We start from the raw sequence: 7,246 nt of genomic DNA, 5'->3' as shown, positions 1-7,246 counted from the left end.
GTTCACAAACAAGTTTATGAACTTACTTCTTTAGAACACATGTAAACATTGTTCCCTAGGATGAAATCCTCACCTCATACCCATATATTCTCACAATAGCATTTAAATGATTATGGAAATGTCTTATCTACAAACTTTAATGGTTAAGCAAGAAACCTCGTATTGTATTCCTTAATACTATGTCTATCTAGAGTTCAAATATGCTTCGCAGTTATGTCTTCAATATGCACAACTTGAAAGATACGTTAGGGAATGAAACTGTTCAAGTCAAATATCACTAACCTAAAGTGGAAGGATGATTGTTGTCGTTGTAGCTCCTTGCTTCTTCACATATTCAAGACTTCGCAATACTTGTAATGTCTCATGTCCTAATACTTTCAAGCTAACCTATACGAAGTTGACTCAAGTACATAATCAAGCGACTCTTAACATGAGTTCTGATTCACTAAAATATGACAACCAAACTTGACATACCAGCGCTTGGTAGGTTCAACCGAGCAATGCTCTAACACATAGTCAGACCAATACCCATATGATTACTTTCCTTGACATATGAACCATCAAAATTAACTTTAACAAACCTTTCATCTGGAAATTGCCAACGAATTCTATTTGCATCAGTAACTGTATTATGATGAACATATCCAAGATTCCGAGTACTACTCACCCAATCAGAGATGTCTTTATTGATGAGTATCACAGTGCTCACAATATTAACACTAGCCTTATCAAAAACTACATCACATCTAATTTTCCAAATATGCCATAGAGTAAAACTGACAAACCTGATATAAGTGGTGATATTTGAACTGCCATTGTTATTACTATTTAACCAATCAGATAGCAATTCATTTAGCTGCTTACTATTAATTAGACCTACATGATTTGGATTAACAGCTGCCCACAGATTTTTTGAAACAAGACAATCAAATAATAAATGGTTAACAGTTTCACCTAGAGATATATTAAGTTAAAGAGTAACTTAGTAGGTAAGGAGTCTCCTCTGCAGTCCCTACGATCTTACTCATGCTATTCTGCACCCCACTTTCCGCCCTAGTCTGCGTCCAAACTGATCTGGCAAGCTTAGCTGTCATAAATCACGTGATTATCTTCTTCTCTCTTTTCTATATTTTTCTTTGTTTGCAACGACTGAAGAAAAGGAAACTATATTTCTCTTCTTTCCTCTCTTTTCAATTTTTCTCAGCCAACACTGTAAATTGATTGATCATCCATGACTCGTCATCAATCTGGAAAAGAAAAAGAAATAAAAAGTTCAGTGTTTCAGATTATCTTTTTTCCTCTATGATTATCATCATCAATCTCTATCATATCAACAAATCAGTAAAAAGATTCCTCTTCATTTTTTTTAAGAACACTCGATCAGGATGTTAGTCCTCAAGTGAGTTGGAGGAGTTGGGTGTAGTTGGGTTTTCTCCCGTTAGTCGTACGGAAGCCTGAAGGAGTCTCTCAAAATCCCCGTTAGTCGTGAGAGTTAGTCGTGAGAGAGTTTAGAAGAGTCTCACAAACTCCCTAAAAAAACCCGTTAGTCGTGGGGAAGTTTGAAAGAAACCCTTAAACTCCCTGTTAGTGGTAAAAACTATAATGCTACGGAGTTGGTTTTTTGGGGGGTGTTCTAGGGAGTTCTTGGGAGTTTACAGTGTATTTTTGTCTCACTCCAAATCTCTCAAAAAAGCAGAGATTTTGGGGGACTCTCTCAAACTCCATAGACTCAAAACACCAAAATCTCTCAAACTCCCTATATTCTCTCACACTCCCTCAAAATCCCAAAGTTCTGAAATACATTAAACTCCCCCAACTTACTCATGGACTACCCCTGGATTATTTTGTCAATTAATTCAGCAGACGAAGAAAAAAGCACCAAAGAAAAAAAATTAAAAAATAAATCGAGAAATAAGAAAGGGAGGAAGCATCAACATTCATATGTTATTAGGGTTTTCTATTTCCTTCAGTTTGACCTTTCTACAAAACTCAAACAGATCCTCGTGATCATGATATCAATAATAAATTTCTCTCTCATCTCTCTTTTCTTCGTCCTTTCAAGAATAAAAAACAAAAAATTCTAGTTAAAATTCAAGAAAAGACCTAATTGAAAGATTTTTCAAATCAAACATGGGTTTGTTGTAATGAATGAAATAACGGGTGGGGTTTTGAACATTTTATGTAGAACCAGTTGATTACATGATTCGGGGACGGAGCCATGAATTGAAGTTTGGGGGGACAAATTTGATTACATGAAATAACGGGTGGGGCTTATTGAATTCTAATGTAACTTTCACCATAATTCAGGGACGGAGCCAGGAATTGAAGTTTGGGGGGACAAATTTTTTTTTTTTTGACAAATACATAATGAAGTATAAATTACAAAGAGTAAATGTAGCATGTAATATAACTTTCTTCATCCTCAACAAGGCTGCTGAGAATATGTTTTTCAGCATCTGCAAGCAAATAGTCATTCATTCATCCGTTCATCGCCCTTCCATTAGGCAATCGATTTTCAAAAATTTCATAGTTAAAAATAGCCTTTCAACTGAAGACATTACAACTGGAAGATCAATGCAAAAGTTAAAAGTAAATAAACCAGTTGGCAAACTTTGTCTTGAACATTATTCTTGCAAGATCTGTTATCCATTTAATCCTGAGAACTTTCTCATATATATGAAGTAATATTTGAGCTGATCATCAAGTAGTAAAAGATTAAATGCTGCAAAGTCTCTAGGATAAAATTGTGCGAGATGCACCAATCTGTCCTTGTCAAACGCAGAAAATGAATCACTCAGATTCAAACAAGCTACACAAAGAAGAAAGCCAGTACATATCTTAGTGAAACCATCTTTTAGTTGCATATCAATATCAGACAGATTGTATATCAATAGCAGACATCCCTTTCAAGTTTCAAGAAGAATCATATTCGTTTGTTTACTACTACGGAGATTTAGAGAAAGTGTCAGGGTAAATACTAAAACAGATCTCTGGTCCATTTCCAAATTTGGCCTCACAGAATTGTCCCCTTTGCACTAGAATTCCTGATCCCTTTTGCACTAGAATTCCCGATTTTGTAAACCTATACACGTAATATCCTAAAACTCAGTGGGACTGCTGTCCCCACGAGACCCTTACTAGCTCCGTGCCTGCCATAATCATTACTGGCTACTGGAAAATTTTGCACCTGATATTGTAAACTCAAGCTTCGTTTTAATTTTCGATCAAAGATTGGTTCTTGGATTTTCCCTTTCATTTAATCAACAACGAACGGCTTAAAGACGACAAAGAAGAAAGACAGAAAAACTGAAGAAGAGAAAATCACGTGATTTAATTATGTGGGACCCACTGACGTACCCACAGCTGGGTTAACCCGGGCTTTAGCCCAGGTAGTCGTCACAGCCCAACTACCTAAAAATTGAAATGTTATATTGGGCCAAGGCTATTAGCCCAGACTGAGAAAAAAATTAGAACTTCTTGGATCCGTCCCTGGTGGGACCGTTCATTTTTATCATCTAAGAGGGCCACATATATCACACGTACGATTGGGCGCAAAGTGTGGTGAGGAATAGGACGCAGAAAACCATTTTCGTTTTTTTATTTTTCTTCATGAATTTTTTCGGATTTTCTGATGAATTTGTGTAGAAAAACATATCACGGAAGAATTTGCACCGCATTCTTGCCCAGAGAGGATGTGAGAGGATGGTTGGGGTCATTTCTACCCCACCCCTATCTCAATGTATTGAACACTGTCCTGGATCTGTACGATTTCCCTCGGTACATTCATGATGCAAATTTTTTGGTGGTTCTAGCAAGAATGAAAAACATATGTTTCTTGAGTTTATGTCGAAGTTTTGGATTTTCTAGTAGGTAAGTAGACCCACTGTACCAAGCTATCAAATAAAAAAAAGTAAGTGAGTAGACTGCAAAACTTAAATGGGAGTTGCAAACAATGTGACAAGATTAGGTTCAGTCAGTGACCCAGAACAAAATTAGGTTCAGTCAGTGACCCAAAACAAAATATTTGTGTATATAGATTTGATTTTTGTTTCTTTGGTAGATTAGACTATGCAGCCGCCCAACATCAACCAGAGGTGTAAAACGAGTCGTCCAGCACATAGTCCATGAAGTCACTTGCTTAAACTAGTGCTATGGACATCTAACAATCATGATTCAAAGCAGATGGCATGGTCTAAACTCTCAAACCTAAGAAGTGTCCAATGATTTTACTGGGTGGGATATGGAATCAACACAGGGGAGCCAAATGGTTTGGCATCGCGAAAATTTTCGAATACGTCAAATGGACAGGCGCCTAGGAAAATATTCTTTCGAAGAGACGCCTAACTATTAGTCGTCAGACAACATGTTATTCAACGTCATCCATGCTTTGTTGATCTTTTTATACTATACTTCGTTTACACATTATCTGGATCATGTTGGAACGCCTAATCATCTGGATCATGTTTTAAATATTTGTTTGATCTTTTTATACTATACTTCGTTTACACATTATGTTCTAACCCATGCTTTGTTGCTAATGTTGGTATTGTGGTCGAGATTTAAAGGTTCAACGAGGAAAATCAATGTCAGCGAGCTTAACTAAGATGTTTAAATGGTTTTATTAATTTCAGAATGCGACACAAGATGGTACATCGATTGACTACTAAAATTTAAACCTAACTCACTTTCGCAGGCATCACGGCGCCAATTAGCATGTGCAACAAGACTTTAAACCGCCAGGAGACCCTAACGGCAGAGTGGTGTCTCGGGAGGGGTTACAAGAGGTATGCCTACAAAATCAGTAATGTTAATCCAGTTGTGTTAATCTTCGTCTCCATCTTAAGGAGGATTACGTGATGGTTGTATTGTGTTAAGTTTTGAGAAATTTTCCTCCATGATTACGTAACTTTCACAAAACTTGAAATCTCTACCGGTATCCTCGGCGTATTTTATGTTTGCATATTGCTCTTACAAAACCATTTAAAAGTATGTTAGTGTTTTTTATGAAGAATAAGATTAATAGGTTGACCTAAAAAAAACACTTATAAATCTTTCAACTGTCCATAGAGGAGATGTGTTGTGCTCAATATAAATTTATTTTTGGATGCGTACATGAAAATGTGGGGGTACCAAAATACACCACCAACTTTTTCTTAGGCAACTTGTATGGACAAACTTGAATACAATTCCGAGAGTTCAACTTAATGATCTCAATCACAAAATAATATTCAGAGTTATATCTCTTTCTCTCACAATCAGAAAGTTTACATAACAAAATCCGTGAACCTGATTTATGAGTGAGAGTTTTTGGACGATCTCAAAAATCAATATCCAAGAATCAATCAAGTGGTATCCAATAAACAAGGATGGATGTATCTACTTTGATTGATTAACGGACAATCTATGATACTTCAATTATAAATATAAACAATATAATGCAGAAAAAGAAATATAACAGAGACACCAGAAACATTATTAACGAGGAAACCGCAAATGCAGGAAAACCCCAACACCTAGTCTAGATTGAACACCAAACTGTATTAAGCCGCTACAGACACTAGCCTAGGACCAATTAGATTCGGACTGGAGTGTAGTTTAGACCGAATTAAACCCTCACAGTAATTCAGTTAAAGTCGCTCTCCTTACGCCTCTTGAATCCCAGCAGGACTCCGCGCAATTGATTCCCTTAGCTGACGTCTTTTACAGCCTAAGAGTTGCTTCAACTCAATTGAAGACTTTAAACCAATCTGCCTCCCAAAGATAAGCTTGTTTGTGTGGTTTCCTTTTTGATCGTAGATCAAGGTGAGACTGAATGTCAATAGCAACAGACAAAGTCTATCTAACCTCGAAATTCAGACGTATGCTTCCGAAGAGTAGCCTAGATTATTATTCACCTCACATGTATTAAACTTGTGGAATCAACAAAGTCTGAAACGAAGAGAACTTTTCTTGATTGATAAGGCAAGCTCAACAATCATACAAGATCAAGATACTCGAGCTATCAAGATAAACAATAGCTGGACCTGGCTTCACGAATCCATATGAAGTCTTTGTAATCGCTCAAACTCTAAAAGGGTTTTAGGAATAGGACGAATCAAGTTTACAACTAAGACAGACAAAAGTAGTATCGGGATTCAATCCTAGTTGTTTGAGGTTCCCCTTTTATAAACCTTCAAAGCGTAGGTTGTTTTAGGTTTAAGCTAAGATATCTTTGGAACCAAGCAAATAATATCCATCGTTAGATGAACCTTTGAAATGTGATTGACGTATCAAGATCTACACTCTGGTTAGAATGAACCGTAACCGAACCGTGTACAAAGACATTGTTCATATACGGTTAGCCAAAACTAGACGATTGAACCATAAGCTTAATCATTTTCATAAACACTTAAGACTTTAAGTTTGAATCACAATCATAAGTTATAATATGGTCAATCATGTCTATATAGTGTTCTTAGATATTTATTCAAATACTAGTTATCTCACAGAAATAATTTATGTGCACTGAAAATATTCTACTTGGAAAGTACGTGTACCAGGTACGTGTACTTCAGCCTAGTTCGTGACTATATTTGTCATGGTACATGTACCGGGTATGTGTACATGTTATAGCATAGCTCGGTTGAACTCACCAAGTGTTGGTATGTAAAGTTTGGTTGTCATATTTTAGTATCAAAACTCATCTAGAGTCGCTTGATTAACTACTAGAGTCAACTTCGTTTAGGTTAGACTAGAAAGTATAGGAATGTTGAGACATACAGGTATTACTCCGAAGACCTGAAGTATGACAAGAAGTAACGACTACAACGACGACATCATCCTTCCAATTAAGGTTAGTAACATTGACTTGATCTTGTTTCCATTCCTAATGTATCTTCCAAGTCGTGCTATATTGAAAACATAAGATGTGAAGCTGTATATATTGTATATAATACTTTAATGATGTGACTTGATCATTATAGTATCATCAAAGTGTCAAGAAAAACATATTACAAAGTATGAAGGCCTATCTTTTGGAACTTCGTAAGTTGACATAAAGGTAATCTATTGTATATAGTTATTTGGTTATGTGTGCATTATGTAGGAATGATTTCACCATATAAAACCATGTTTTATAACATTTGTTTAAAGGAAGTACATTTATGAACTTGTTTCATAATCGAAAGGAAATCATGACTGGTCTTGTTATTCTTTGAATATCTTTTGGATGACCAGTGGAAGATAACTTTGGTGGAACCTATCTTAA

This window comes from Papaver somniferum, chromosome 9 (assembly GCF_003573695.1).
Source record: "Papaver somniferum cultivar HN1 chromosome 9, ASM357369v1, whole genome shotgun sequence".
Lineage (NCBI taxonomy): Eukaryota > Viridiplantae > Streptophyta > Magnoliopsida > Ranunculales > Papaveraceae > Papaver > Papaver somniferum.
The sequence above is the reverse complement of the archived record's forward strand: the minus strand, read 5'-3'. Positions refer to the sequence as shown.